The sequence below is a fragment of the Oncorhynchus keta genome, chromosome 32 (genome assembly GCF_023373465.1).
Source record: "Oncorhynchus keta strain PuntledgeMale-10-30-2019 chromosome 32, Oket_V2, whole genome shotgun sequence".
NCBI classification, from domain to species: domain Eukaryota; kingdom Metazoa; phylum Chordata; class Actinopteri; order Salmoniformes; family Salmonidae; genus Oncorhynchus; species Oncorhynchus keta.
Window position 1 is genome coordinate 15,516,364 of NC_068452.1, and position 16,229 is coordinate 15,532,592.

At 43.2% G+C, this 16,229-nt stretch overlaps 1 pseudogene; it reads right to left on the minus strand.

Annotated features, from left to right (window-relative positions):
• Positions 1-2,933: 2,933 nt before the first annotated feature.
• LOC118365755 (neuronal pentraxin receptor-like) lies at positions 2,934-8,739 on the minus strand (annotated as a pseudogene).
• Positions 8,740-16,229: the final 7,490 nt, after the last annotated feature.

Genomic DNA, 16,229 nt, shown 5'->3' on the forward strand with positions numbered 1-16,229 from the left:
TTTAATAGAGTAATAATTGTAAGTAGTAGGTCATTATTCGATAAATAGCAGTCATCACATTGGATTTTCTAGAGAAACAGTGTGAAGACCAACACCTGAGTTTAGTGACCTACATCTAAAGAAAATAGAAAATAACACGATAATTCCAAACTGAGTTGTATCAACGGAAAGACTGGCTCTGTGGCTGCACTGCTTGCAGCCGACTCTACTGCTTCCCCTGCCTGCTGTTCTCCACCAGTAACAGTGTGTGGACAAGAGTCGGTTACTGCAACTTGAACAATTTGTCTATAGCGTTCAACAAGCGTGAGAAACCTGTGTCTCACATCAAAAGCCAGATAGCTCTTAAGACATTTGGCAGCTCACGGATTGATCTGGTATTGAATGAACAATGGAGATTGAATATCAGCATGCACAATGCAAAGGTAAAAGAGAACCGTGAGATTTTGAAAGCCCTAGCTAATTAATGCTATGGCATGCTACCTAGGTAAACAGACGGTGGCATTTTGCGGCAATGATGAGAGTGCCAGCACATCAACCAGGCCTAAGGGCAACTATGTGGATCTATTTACATGCCTTTGCTGAAGGAAATGAACAGTTAGCAACCCATCCAGAGACCGCTACCGTGTTTCGCTTTTGCTCATGGCCTGTGATGGAATTTTCAAGGAAACTGATGCGCTCTTCCATGTTCTGCAGAACAAAGTGATGGATATGAGTGTCTGCCATCCCCAGATCAGCGACACAATGAAAGCACTGGAACGGCAGCAACAAGACTTAGATAGCTTCTATGAGTGATTTGAGCAGAAATGCAATGATCTGGGCCTGGCAAGAAGCGAAACTCATAGTAAACAGCCGATCATAGTAAGGAGAGGGCAAATCTATAGCAACACACTGGACAATATCAATGTTCAGATGAGAGCCAAGTTTGACCACTTTTGTGAACTTAATTTCCTTGGTTTAGTGGACTGCAAAAAAGGTGAAACAATGTCACAAACGTTTGACACCAGCAAACAAAGAGCCTGTCAAAATATGCCAAGTACTTCGATTTTGTTAGATTTAAGACTGATCTTGTCGGATTGTACAGTTCACAAATGGTACAAGACAAAACTCCTGGACAGCTCCTCAGCTTTTTGTTCCAGCATGACCTGACACAGACTGTCCCAAGGCAACAAAGTTACTGCAGCTGGTCCTCACTATACCAGCCACAATATTGAGAAGTAATTTTCTGCGCTGAAACAGATAAAGACATACAGTCGAAAACCGGAATCAAGGATGACCCTCATCCCTTGCCATCATCTCCATCACATTCAGACCAAGAGACTTTTAAAACTGAAGGCGAACAGGGAGGAGTTTTACAGTTCAGTCACTGATGTCTTTACCAAGAAGGATAGACAAATGGACTTTGTTAACAGGTAAATGTAAATGCAAGAGTTTATTTATAGTAGCGCCGTCTACTTTTATGACATTACATGTCTATTGTGTAAGTATATATGTCAATTAGTAGTGCTGACTACTAGGCACAGAGCGCTGGAGGAGATGGCTGCTGTTTTACGGCAATTGTGCTATAGTGTGTGTGTTTTTTCGTGTTATTTGTAACTTATTTTGTACATAATGTTTCTGCAATCGTTTCTTACGACCAAAAATAGCTTCTAGATATCAGGACAGCAATTATTCACCACGTACTGGAAGATTTTTTCTTTAACGAGTCGGAGGCGAAGGATTTACTCCAGACAAGGCCCTCATCCCTGTCATTTGCAGGAGAAAGAGATGGAGATCTTGGGGACGTAGGTCTGTCTGCTTTCTAAGGATCTGACGGCGAGTGGGTAATCTGCCTTTACCATCGGTTCTATTAACCAATGTACAATCACCGGATAACAAACATGGATTAACTACGAGCACGTATATCCTAATAATGGGACATTAAAAACTGTAATATCTTATGTTTCACCGAGTCGTGGCTGAAAGACAACATAAATAACATACAGGTGGTGGGTTTTGCACTTTTTCGGCAGGATAGAACAGCCGCTGTAATGAGGTGCGTACTGGTGGCAGAGAAGTCAGGCGCAGGAGAGCGAAAACTGATTTACAACGGTGTCGTTTAATAAACATAAACCACCGTCAACAGAAGAATACATGAAATGGGTCAAACAAAACCCGGTAATAACCAGCATACCGTTCACAAGCACTACAAGAAACAATTACGGACAAGGACATAGGGGGAGAACAGAGGGTTAAATACATAACATGGAATTGACGGAATTGGAACCAGGTGTGATGGAAGACAAGACAAAACCAAAGGAAAATGAAAAGTGGATCGGCGATGGCTAGAAGGTCGGTGATGTCGACCGTCAAATGCCGCCTGAACAAGGAGAGGGACCAACTTCGGCGGATGTCGTGACCTCTGGTAAAGACAAGGGGTGAGGGTCTATGTATATTTGTAAACAACAGCTGGTGCACAAAATCTAAGGAACTCAAGGTTTTGCTCACCTGAGGTAAAGTATCTCATGATAAGCTGTAGACCACACTATTTACCAAGATAATTTTCATCTATATTCTTGGTAGCTGTCTATTTACCACCACAAACCAATGCTGGCACTAAGACCGCACTCAATGAGCTGTATTTGGCCATAAGCAAACAGGAAGATGCTCATCCAGAGGCGGCACTCCTAGTGGCTGGGGACTTTAATGCAGAGAGCATGAGAAAATGAGTTTTGATCAGTCATGGAAATAAAAGCATTGAAAACATGTTGGCTCACTATTTTAAAAGAAAATGGAGAGCAACAAAATACCAGCGTTCTGGCGCAGGCATAGCTGACTAGTGCTAGCTAACACTACCTAGCAACAACAACAAAAAGTATCACTATACTATTGTCCAGAAGAATATTGCGATATGTAACTGTATTGATTTTTCCCCAATCACTTGTCCTACTCTGAGACGCTTTGTAAATATGGTCCCTGGATCCTATATCACCCTTCCCCTCACAGTGGGGTGTTGGTGCGTTTGGCAGCGCAGGGCTCCATGGGCACCTTGGTGGCTCCTCCGAACACCTCTACTTCCCGGTTGGTCCAGGGGGCCACATTACCCTTTGGCTGGGGGCTGTGCTGGCTGCAGTGGGCCAGGCTGGACACCTCGCTGGGGGTCAGGACCTGCTCCCATACGTTCCACTGGGATAACTCCCCCACCATGGCCTGGGACGAGTCAAAACGCCCTCCCAGAGTGTCCTACAGGCAGAAGGAGGTGGAGGAGTGAAAGGGGTGAAAAGAGGAAGGGATGTGTCAGAGTTTGGTCTAGTGGTAAGTCCGGACTTGGCATTGCCCTGAGAGACTGGGGTTTGATGCTCAAGTCCCCCACTTCAACTTTGCATTTTCCTCTCACCTGCCCCTTCTCATTTCATCCCTGTGTCTATATCTCAATGAACAATAAAATATGTTCTCCTTTAAAAACAACAACCCCCTATAGGTCTATGCCGTTGCGGTCTCTTCAACCTGCCACTCCTCACCAAAATACAAACCCCTCCAGGTCTTACCTGTTCCTGCCCCAGGATGAGGACTCCCCAGGCCTGATGTGGTGCCAGGCTGCCAGGCCCTGCCCCTCTCCTCTCAGCTTGCCCCCCTGGTAGGCCTGCCACGCCCCACCTCTCTGGCTCCAGCTTACACAGATGTGGTGCCAGCTGCCCCGAGACAGGTTCAGAGGTAACTGCGCCACCTAGGGGTGGGAGGACAACAGTTTGGGTTAGTGTGAGTGTTAGTGCTATAGTGCAGGTAATACAGTGATACTGCAGACTATATTAGACTGCAAATTTAGTATTTAAGATGGCAATAGCAAACAATTCAATGGACAATCAATCATACGACGAAGTGGTTCTCAGTACTGACCCTAAACCATGTGTTGTAAAGAATATCCTACACTAAAACTCAATATTATATTAAATAAAATATTGTACTTTTTAAGTGTTGATATCTTGCTGTACACTGTACACACTGTATGGAGACATTAAACAAATTTCCCCCTGGAATATATTAATCCAGCTCTTTTATTACAGTAACATTTGAGGACTGCAGTATTACTTTTTCAAAGGCACGGACTGCCCTTCCTCAAAGGCACAGCCAGCTAGGTAGCTCTCTATGCCTTCCAGGCAATGTATTACCATAATGGCCTCATGCTGATCTACACTACACCCCCAGCTCTAGCCGAAACGGTGCTTTGTCTTTGTCCCAAATGGCATCCTATTCCCTATGTAGCACACTAGTTTTGACCAGGGCTCTGGTCAAAAGTAGTGCAGTACATAGGGAATAGGGTGCCATTTTGGTCGCAGAAATCATACAACAGTAAACTCTCAGGTACTGTTATAGCTCCATCTTAAATTGTGCTGTGTCTAACTCAGTGTGCCCTAAAATATTTCTGCTCTGTTTCCTCCTTTACCTTGTCGTTAATGAGCAGCTCCACAGGGGTGTGCATGCCCTGCAGCAGGACTAGCTTGTTTGGCTGCTCCGCTACAGCGTAGGAGAAGGGGGTGCCGATGTACGCGCTGGGAAGGACAGCTTGTAGCCCTCGGGATAGGTGTACTCTGAGTTGGACTCTAATTTTTCTGGTCTCGGTCTTGACTCGGTCTCGGACCCCTTGTCCCCCTCCCGGTCTCAGTCTTGACTTGGTCTCACCCCCCCCTCCGATCTTGGTTTTGACTCTGACCCGATTTGCTCTGGTCTTGGTCTTGAATCGGTCTCGCTTTCAGGTGGTCTCGAACGCAACACTGGAAGCCAGTTCGATTTTTAGAGCTGCACTCACACTTTTTAATGTGCTGTGATTAATGGGGGCCTTTGTGTTAGATAAGCACTCTAATCTCCGGAATTGTTATTCTTTTTATTATGGACAATCAATTATGTGCAGAGAAATGCAGAAATAGTGCCAGGAAAACAAGTAATTGAAGGCCCTCTCAGTCAATAGTCAGCCAAGGAAAAACACTACAACTGCAGCAAAGCGAAGTGCAGTCAAATAGACACACAGACAACGCAACATATTATTTACAGTGAGGCACATGCTGTTACATATAGAGCAGTGGTTCTCAACATGAGGTACTAGTACCCTTAGGGGTACCTCACCTTTCCACATGGGGTATATTTGTTAAGATTATAGGCCTAATGATCAGTTGCACCATTGACTGGGGGTTCAATGACCAAAGGACGGTAGGACCACAGATACAGAGGTACACCACTGATACAGTATAATAGTAGTGTGCTAGGCAGAGGCTGAAAAAAGAACATGATGGTCTCTGCTCTCAACAAATATAGGTAACTGGTCGGATGAATAATTTATTATATTTTCTCCAGAAGAAATGGGGTTGTACATCACATGTTGCTTGGCAGTCAGCTATAAAGCCGCTTTGTGTTACTCTACTCTCCCCTCCCTCCTCCATCCCCCCTCTTTTCCTCCCCTGGGCTAGTTATGTTGGGAAGCAGAGGTGCCTGGAATAACAAATCCTCATGTATCTGTAGACTAGGCCTAACCAATTATCCTACAACATTCTCGTTTTGGGGTTTCCATTCATCAAATTGGCTAAATGTAACTTGAGTTGTGAAGCAGTGTTGAGAAGACATTGTAATGATGCAACAGCAACAAGTGATACCAAAATATGTAAATAGATTTTGTTGAAGTAACTGATTGGTTCCTCAATATTGAGTTGAACTCTAATAAGCTATAGCCAAGTTGAATATAATGTATCTAATCAATTTCAATATAATGCAGCTAATCAATTTTCATGGACAATAAGTCAGATGTTGATATACAGGTAACTGCCAAAATAAAGGAAACACTCGAGTAAACGAGGGATATAAAGTACATTGAATGCAGATGCTTCCACAGGTGTGGTTCCTGAGTTAATTAAGCAATTAACATCCCATGCTTAGGGTCATGTATAAAAATTCCCAGTTGCCCATTATTTTGGAGTCCTTGCTATTGATTAGCTCCTTGGGACTTCGACTTTAACTCATTGAAGTTGACATTCAAAATGGTTTAGGTCAGGGTTAAATTCAGGGTTTAGGTAAGGGTTATGGGTAAAGTTAGGGTTTATGGTAAGGATAGGGATTAAGGTTAGGGTTTTAGGGTAGGGATGTCCCAAGGATCCCAGATAGCAATAACCTTTATTTTAACCATGGCTACAAAAATAGATCTCAGTGACTTTGAAAGATGGGGTCTCAAAGGAGCATAGGATGTTGAAAGGGTGTGTGTGTGTGTGTGTGTGTGTGTGTGTGTGTGTGTGTGTGTGTGTGTGTGTGTGTGTGTGTGTGTGTGTGTGTGTGTGTGTGTGTGTGTGTGTGTGTGTGTGTGTGTGTGTGTGTGTGTGTGTGTGTGTGTGTGTGTGTGTGTGTGTGTGTGTGTGTGTGTGTGTGTGTGTGTGTGTGTGTGTGCAAGTGTGCAAGTGTGTGTGCGTGTGTGTGTCACCAGATCTCAACCCATTGGAACACTTATGGGAGATTCTGGAGCAACGCCTGTGACAGTGTTTTCCATCAACAAAACACCAAATTATAGAATTTATTGTGGAAGCATGGTGTCACATCCGCCCAATAGAGTTCCAGGCACTTGAAGAATATATGCCAAGACTCGCTGTTCTGGCGGCTTGTGGTTGCTTAATGTGGGTGTTTCCTTTACTTTGGCAGTTACCTGTAGGCGGTCATCTCACCTAATCTAATACTGTCCCTGATTTCTATCAACTGGAAATGGTCTCAATTAAACAGTAAAACCATGCAGCCACACCCACACCGACATACTGCGGTCAGAGACGTGAGCTTGCCTGACCGCTGGTCGGTGATAATCTGGTCCTTCTGCTGGAGCACTGTCTGTTGTAGTTCCTCTGCCGTGGTGCGGAGGTATCCCCAGTCTTCTCTGGCGTACAGCGACGGGTCTTCAGCTTGTTGCTGAAAGTTTTTGGGGTTGCATTCTCCGGCGGGGACTGGGGTGCAGATAAGTTGACTAACCTGCCTAGTTCCACCGACGGCATCAAAGCCGCTGGCGACATGGAAGAAGGTGAGCGCTTCTTGGTGCTGCCTTTCAGAACCATGGATAGCGCCCAGGGGACCCGCTCACGCCACGGAGCCCCCGGGGAAAGTCAGCTGCACTCCAGCGTAAGGAGACTGCGACTGGTTGTCTGCCACAGGCTGCTGGGTAGATTCGGCAGCAGAGCCGGTATGGACCGCGGCGATGATGCAGATGACTGCTCCAACGAAGGCCACCATCCCGGCGGCCAAGATGATAACGATGAACTTCAGGTTGGCGGCGTAAGAAATCAATAATTATGAGAAAAAAAACGTGTCTATCTAGTTCAACAACACTGAAATAGTGCAGCCTGAGTAAAACATTTTTGGCAGGTCAAACAATCCATGAACATATCATGAAAGAAGCAGTTTATGGCTTTGCTAGGCTTTTAGTCAATATATAGGATATGTCCCACATCATTTAATAATTAGGCTATAATGAATGCAGATACACGCTCCAACCGTTTCTATCTCATCCCTCTGTCTCTTGGAGTCAGTGAGGCTCCTCTATCTCGTCATCACCAGGACAACCAGAGAGAGAGAGCGCGAAACAGTATGCAAGTCAATATCAAGAGGCGGGAACGGATCTCGCATCACATTTAGATCGAGGTGCTTTTCATATGCTGTTATCGCTTGATGTTATGTATTTATGTCGATCAATGCATAACCTAAATAACAAAACAGTCCAACTCGTGGAACTATAGTAGCCTAGGGTATCATAAAGCTCCTACAGCGGGTTCTCATCAGGGATGATGCACGGGCACATAGCACACATTGTAGCGCGCGCCCCCATTAGTCAAATCCAATGTTCCCGGGAGACAGGAATACTGATGGTGGAAGTGTTGTAAGCAGTGGCGGTTCTAGCGCCCCCCTTCAGACTGTACAAAGTTAGATATAAGCTATTTGATAGATTCCCCCGCTCCCCCTACCTTTGGCTTCCAGTGGGGAGACCTGAGGTCAACCTACCCCCGCCCCCTCCCCATCTCGTACTTCTGAGTGGGAGACGTTCCCAGGCAGTAGCCTGCCGAGCTCACAAACTAGAATCAGGGCGCCCACTCCGACAAGGTTAACTGACCCACAGTCCCACACCATGACATGATATCATTAGCCTGACGTGCATATGAGCGATAGAAAACAGATTGCGCAAATGTCACCATTCTGAATATTTTTAAAGTTTTTTTGTTGTTGAATTTTTACCCCTTTTTCATCGCTACAACTCCCGTACGGTCTCGGGAGAGACAAAGGTTGAAAGTCATGCGTCCTCCGATACACAACCCAACCAAGCCGCACTGCTTCTTAACACAGCGCCATCCAACCCGGAAGCCAGCCGCACCAATGTGTCGGAGGAAACACTGTGCACCTGGCAACCTTGGTTAGCGCGCACTGCACCCGGCCCGCCACAGGGGTCGCTGGTGTGCGACGAGACAAGGATTTCCCAACCGGCCAACCCCTTCCTAACCCGGACGATGCTGGGCCAATTGTGCGTCGCCCCGCGGCCGGTTGCGACAGAGCCTGGGCGCGAACCCAGGGTCTCTGGTGGTACAGCTGGTGCTGCGGTACAGCGCCCTTAACCACTGCGCCACCCGGGAGGCCCCATTTGTAATATTTTTGTAATCTTTTTTTTAGTATTTATTTATTTATTATTTTATTTATTTTTTGTGCGGCGCCCCATGCCGTCCCGGCAAGATACGATAAGCGTACCCGGATAACCATGAGATCATTCCTAGCACGACCGGGTCATGTTAGCAAAGGTAATCTCATCTAAACACAGCACATACGTGCAGAGTGGTGTGTGTGTGTGTGTGTGTGTGTGTGTGTGTGTGTGTGTGTGTGTGTGTGTGTGTGTGTGTGTGTGTGTGTGTGTGTGTGTGTGTGTGTGTGTGTGTGTGTGTGTGTGTGTGCGCACTCTCTCTCACTGGCTGCTCACACATAAATGACACCAAAAGGAGATTGGAGTGAAAGAAGAGTAGACAGGCTAGGTATGTTTATGGAAAGCTTTTCCTCTGCGAGGCAATGCTCTAACATATGTTTCAGAGAGAAGAAAAATGCCTAGACTAGGCTCTGGGTTCGCTTAATAGAAGAATAGTACAATAGGCTGGTGTTGGCACTCTCTCAGAGACCGAGGTTGAAGGGGAATTCATAATAAAAAGAGACAGAAAGGGAGACACATTCAATGGATGACAGCCCAACAGTAACAGGGCATATATCTTTTCCAATGAATAATTTCCATTAATAGAGCTCAAATATTAAGTATTTTAGGTTACAGTTTTATCCATAAAACAACTACATAGCTTGCCTGAATCCAGTCCAGGAGAGTTCATAGCGTTCATTGGATCACCACAGGTTATACATGTAATGACAATACAGGACTACAGCTGTGGCATCACATTGCAGTACTTATTAAACCACATCACCATTTAGATTTGGATAAATCTGCATGCAATCCCTTACTGAAAAACACCTGATTTCACATGTAAAGTCATGTGAAATTTTGTTTTTGGAACACTTCATGTGTCACATTTTGAATGTGAAAACGTGCTTTTGGAACACTTCACTTGCGACATTTCACATGTGAATTCATGTGTTTTTGGAACACTTCACATGACAACAAAAATGTGTCGTTATGATACACACAGTGCTTTTCACATACAGTGTTTTCAACTTACATTTAGTCAGTGATGTAAAGTACTTAAGTAAAAATACTTTAAAGTACTACTTAAGTCGTTGTTTGGGGTATTTGTACTTTACTATTAATATTTTTTATGACTTTTACTTTTACTTAATTCCTAAAGAAAATAATCTACTTTTTACACCATACATTTTCCCTGACACCCAAAAGTACTCATACTCATTTTGAATGCTTAGCAGGAGAGGAAAATGGTATAATTCACTTTTCAAGAGAACATCCCTAGTTATCCCTACTGCCTCTGATCTGGCAGACTCACTAAACACATGCTTAGTTTGTAAATTATGTTTATGAGTTGGAGCGTGCCCCTGGCTATCCGTAAATAAATAAAAAACTAGAAAATGTGTCCGTCTGGTTTGCTTAATATCAAGAATTTGAAATTATTCATAGTTGTACTTTTACTTTTGATACTTAAGTATATTTTAGCAATTACGTTTACTTATGATACCTAAGTATATTTACAACCAAATACTTTTAGACTTTTACTCAAGTAGTGTTTTACTGGGTGACTTTCCCTTTTACTTGAGTCATTTTCTTTGAAGGTATCTTTACTTTTACTCAAATATGACAATTGGGGACTTTTTCTACCACTGCTTATAAAACAAACAACTACATGGTGTATGTTTATTTGTGCAATAATTATTATTCAATATGTCCTCCCCAGGGTTTTGAACTCGCCATTCCGAACTTCCTGCTATGCCACCATGTCTCTGTCAATGACTGCTTTCACCTGTATTCCTATACTTTGGCCTTCAAAGTAAATCTCAGCTTTGTTAAAAATACGCTCAAGAAAAATTATTATATTTATCCTAGTGATTCAGGAGTAACATTTGAAATATATGAAAAACCTAAAATTGATAAAATAGGTACATTAAATCAATGATGAGAGAATAGTCAGATTAACTGATGACTAAAATAGGAGTGCAGATGGCACAATTTTGCAAATTTTGCAAATTTTGCAAAGTGTAGAGCGGTATTATAGGTAATTTGTAGGGAACGGGGCACCTGTCTCACCCCTGGGAGGCATCCCGGTTCTAAAACTAATGCAATCACTTGGTACAAACTCCTTCCACCGGGGCAACCCGTGCCAGATAATCGAATCCCCTCAATATCTCACTTGAAGTGTTCCAAAAACCCATGCTTGCACATGATTTCACATGTGAAATTTCCTAGAGGTTAGATTGTTGGGCTGGTAACTGAAAGGTCGCTGGTTTGAATACCCAAATGGACAAGGTGAAACATCGGTTAATGTGTCCTTGAGCAAAGGCACTACATCCTAATTTGCTCCAGGGTTGCTATACAACTATGACTGACCCTGTAAAACAACACATTTCACTGCACCAATCTGGTGTGAAAATATAACACTTACATTTTTTATTTTTTATTTCACAAATGTAAAGTATTCCAAAAACCCATTTCATCTGATTTCACATGTAAAATGGCACATGTGAAATGTTTCAAAAACACGTTTTCACATGAAATATCACAAAGTTTTCCAAAAACATATGATTTCAGTTTAATGGTAGCACATGTTGAAGTGTTGCATCCCCAAGTTGTCACATTTCTTTCACATGAGATCATGTTCTCACATGTTGTCTTGTGTAGTTTCATGTTATCACATGTTGCTTCACACGAGATCAAGTGTTCACATGTGTTTTTTCCATAAGGGATTACATGCATAATTGTTGTATGTATTGCTGCTGCATAGGCCTACATCTATAGGCAGCCTTCAGGGTTCCATTCAAACTGTAAAGGGTTTTAGTGTAGGGTATGCTACACCGCTACTGTTGAATGTGAGAGTCAATGATGTATCTCTATGGAGAGTGCAGCTGTTTAAAATTCCAGTCATGTCTTCCGGTGGTTTTATGGTGCCACCTAGTGTACAAATAGCCATTAGACAGACAGACCATGATTACTGCGCCACTAGTTTCATGAGAGCTCAAGGGCCTTCTCTATCTCGCCTCTCACTTTCTCTTTCTCCCCCGTTTTCCGTTCTCTCTATGTCTCAGCTCTCTCTCCCTCTCTTTCTTGTTCTCTTTCCCTTCTTTTGTTTCTTTCACTCTCTCCATCTCTCTTTCTCTCATCAATCAATCAAATGTATTTATATAGCCAGTATATATACATAAGCTGATATCTCAAAGTGCTGTACAGAAACCCAGCCTAAAACCCCAAACAGCAAGCAATGCAGGTGTAGAAGCATGGTGGCTAGTCCTCTTCTGGCTGTGCCGGGTGGAGATTATAACAGAACATGGCCAAGATGTTCAAATTTTCATAAATGACCAGCATGGTCAAATAATAATAATCACAGTAGTTGTCGAGGGTGCAACAGGTCAGCACCTCAGGAGTAAATGTCAGTTGGCTTTTCATAGCCGATCATTGAGAGTATCTCTACCGCTCCTGCTGTCTCTAGAGAGTTGAAAACAGCAGGTCTGGGACAGGTAGCACGTACGGTGAACAGGTCAGGGTTCCATAGCCACAGGCAGAACAGTTGAAACTGGAGCAGCAGTACGGCCAGGTGGACTGGGGACAGCAAGGAGTCATCATGCCAGGTAGTCCTGAGGCATGGTCCTAGGGCTCAGGTCCTCAGAGAGAGAGAAAGAAAGAAAGAGAGAAAGAGATAATTAGAGAGAGCATACTTAAATTCACACAGGACACAGGATAAGACAGGAGAAATACTCCAGATAAAATAGACTGATCCTAGCCCCCCGACACTTAAACTACTGCAGCATAAATACTGGAGGCTGAGACAGGAGGGGTCAGGAGACACTGTGGCACCATCCAATGATACCCCCGGATAGGGCCAAACAGGCAGGATATAACCCCACCAACTTTGCCAAAGCACAGCCCCCACACCACTAGAGGGATATCTTCAACCACCAACTTACCATCCTGAGACAAGGCCGAGTATAGCCCACAAAGATCTCCGCCACGGCACAACCCAAAGGGGGGTGCCAACCCAGACAGGAAGACCACGTCAGTGACTCAACCCACTCAAGTGACGCACTAGGGACGGCATGGAAGAGCACCAGTAAGCCAGTGACTTAGCCCCTGTAATAGGGTTAGAGGCAGAGAATCCCAGTGGAGAGAGGGGAACTGGCCAGGCAGAGACAGCAAAGGCTGTTCCTTGGTCCAGAGCCTTTCCGTTCACCTTCACATTCCTAGGCCAAACTACATTCAATCATAGGACCTACTGAAGAGATGAGTCTTCAGTAAAGACTTAAAAGTTGAGTCTCTCACATGGGTAGGCAGACCATTCAGCTGTTTTCTTAGAAATTCTAGGAACAATTAGGAGGCCTGCGTCTTGTGACCGTAGCGTACGTGTAGGTATGTACGGCAGGACCAAATCGGAAAGATAGGTAGGGGCAAGCCCATGTAATGCTTTGTAGGTTAGCAGTAGAACCTTGAACTCAGCCCTTGCCTTTACAGGAAGCAAGTGTAGGGAGGCTAGCACTGGAGTAATATGATGTAAGTCGCTTTGGATAAAAGCGTCTGCTAAATGGCATATATTATTATTATTATTATTAGCACATTTTTGGGTTCTAGTCAGGATTCTAGCAGCCGTATTTAGCACTAACTGAAGTTTATTTAGTGCTTTATCCGGGTAGCCGGAAAGTAGAGCATTGCAGTAGTCTAGCCTAGAAGTGACAAAAGCATGGATTAATTTTTCTGCATCATTCTCTCTCTCCCCCCTTTCCCACCAACATCTTTCTTTCTCTCCTCCCCCTTATCTAGCCCCCCACACACAATTGGGCATTTTTATATGACCCTAAGCATGATGGGATGTTAATTGCTTAATTAACTCAGGAACCAAACCTGTGTGGAAGCACCTTCTTTCAATATACTTTGTATTCCTCATTTAGTCAAGTGTTTCTGGCAGTTACCTATATATTAAAAACAAAGAAACTTCGATTTAAGTGAGAATAGGCATTGGTCTGAAGCCAAAAAATAAAGGAAGTTTACATGAGCACCATAATACCTATTCCACCCATGCTCTAATAAGGTTTTCCAGGACACAGCTATGACCTACTACAGTAGCTATATTGGTATTGTACTTAAAACTACTGTATACGTAGGCAGGTTGCGATAGATTCAAACCTTCTCAAACAGACTATTTCATACTCTTCAGAGGGATAATGGACTTTACATTAAACTAGCAGATTTTGATGGGGATTTTTTTATCATGTTACTTAGATTTTAAGACAATCAAACATTCTCAGTACCCATTAACTATTTACATGAAAATGTACATAATAGTTTACTGAAGAAAGGCCTAGTAATAAACTGCCTGTAAACAAAAGTGAGTTATAACTAAATATCAAATTTACCACCAAATTTAGATGCATCAGATATAGTCAACTTTGTAAATACATTTCAGGGATGGCCACAATGTCTCTTGACAAGCTACAGGTTTATGTAGGCTTTTTTGTTCATGCCCAGTTCTACCACACCTGATTCTACTATTCACGGTCTCGATGAACAGCTGAGGTCTTGATGAACAGATGAGTAGTAGAATCAGATGTGGTAGCACTGGGCTTGATCAGAAAAGCCTGCATAATGCTTTGGATCATCAAGAGCAATATTGATAACTCCTGTCATCATCAGAATGTCTAGTTAAATAGACCAGACTGTCCATATAAATAGAGTGTCAAGCTGATGTGTTTATAACAAGGTTCCCGGTGTAATGGTTAGCGTCACCATCTTTGGAACTGAAGGTTCTGGGTCCTCCTCTCGGAGGACACAGTTTGACCTTTCTCTTTAGTGTATAAGTTTGACACACAGTGTTTATTTGCATTTATTAGGTGGCTCTTAAAAGAGCCTTTGGGTTCGTGGAGTGGCAGGCAAGTGGCAGTGAGTGGGGTGATATGTACTACTGCGTCCGTCTTGCTAGAACGGAGAAGAGACTAGCTCTCAGACTCTCAAGGAAGAAAGAGGTCGTTTCCCTCATCTGTGAGCACTGCCCAGGAACACAGTGCTGTGTGGCAGGGTGGCGGATTGTGGGCATGGGCCATGAAGCTTTCTTGCGCAATGTTTTTGTTGTTCATTCACTCAGTACTGATTGAACGTGTATTTATCTTGCTTGCTTAGAAATAAATAGTTTAAAGCAGTTGATGTGTTGAAAACTGTATAATTTCAGTTAGGTAATTTACCAAGTTAGCAAGCATGGCATTTTCTTTTAACTGCGTTCAGATTCGGTTACACTAGCCAGTTTTAACTGGGTGCATGTGTGGCAAGGTCGCCTTTTTGGGAACACACTGAAAAGTATTGATCAGTCAGTGTAAATTTGGATTACAATGACAGGAATACAATTGCATTGAGAAGAGGGAGCGTACTGAATCAGTGCATAAGGTCTGTAACGTTAGCTAACGTTAAATGAGCAAGCTAGCTAGCAGCTGTTATGTAATACGTTGAAATCTGGTGGACATGTAATATTATATATATAATTGAAGCAATATATATATTGAAGCAACATCTCAAGACATCAGTCAGGAAGTTAAAGTTTGGTCACAAATGGGTCTTCCAAATGGACAATGACTCCAAACATGCTTCCAAAGTTGTGGCAAAATGGCTTAAGGACAACAACGTAAAGGTATTGGAGTGGCCATCAATCCTATAGACAATTTGTGGGCAGAACTGAAAAAGCGTGTGCGAGCAAGGAGGCCTACAAACCTGACTCAATTACACCAGCTCTGTCAGGAGGAATGGGACAAAATTCACCCAACTTATTGTGGGAAGTGTGGAAGGACCACTAGAGGGCAGGCTGGGCTCATGGATAGTAGCCCAACAAAGCATGGGAGACAAGGTAACCAGAGTCAATTAAGCACAGCTGACGGTACTAATGACATACTCTCCTTCCCCTATAAAAGAGAGAATGGAACCAGCAGAGAGGGGGAAACTATCTCTGGAAGATGGCCACCGAGAGAGAGAAGCTGTGCTGAAAGAACCACTAAGACGGTGACAAACCCGTGATTTATGTTTGTTGTAGTTTAAAGATTATCCTATTGTGTTCTTGTTTCATCTGGAGAAGATGTGTGTTTTTCCTTGGAAGATTTTTCATTGATTATGTTAGAATGTTTTTTTGTTGACAAAATACCCTCAATAGAGAACCGTGTTCAATCAAGAAAACCTACTCCTGACTCGTTTATTCCACCTTCCCGCTTTAGAGCGACGCCTAATTACTTGGTACGCTCACAGAAGCTTGAGGAATGCTACCCAAAAAGTTTAACCCAAGTTAAACAATTTAAAGGCAATACTACCAAATACTAATTGAGTGTATGTAAACTTCTGACCCACGTGATGAAAGAAATAAAAGCTGAAATAAATCATTCTCTCTACTATTATTCTGACATTTCACATTCTTAAAATAAAGTGCTGATCCTAACTGATCTAAGACAGGGAATTTGCACTATGATTAAATGTCGGATATTGTGAAAAACGGAGTTTAAATGTATTTGGCTATGGTGTATGTAAACTTCCGACATCAACTGTATGTAAAGAAAAAGACTTCCCTGTCAAAATA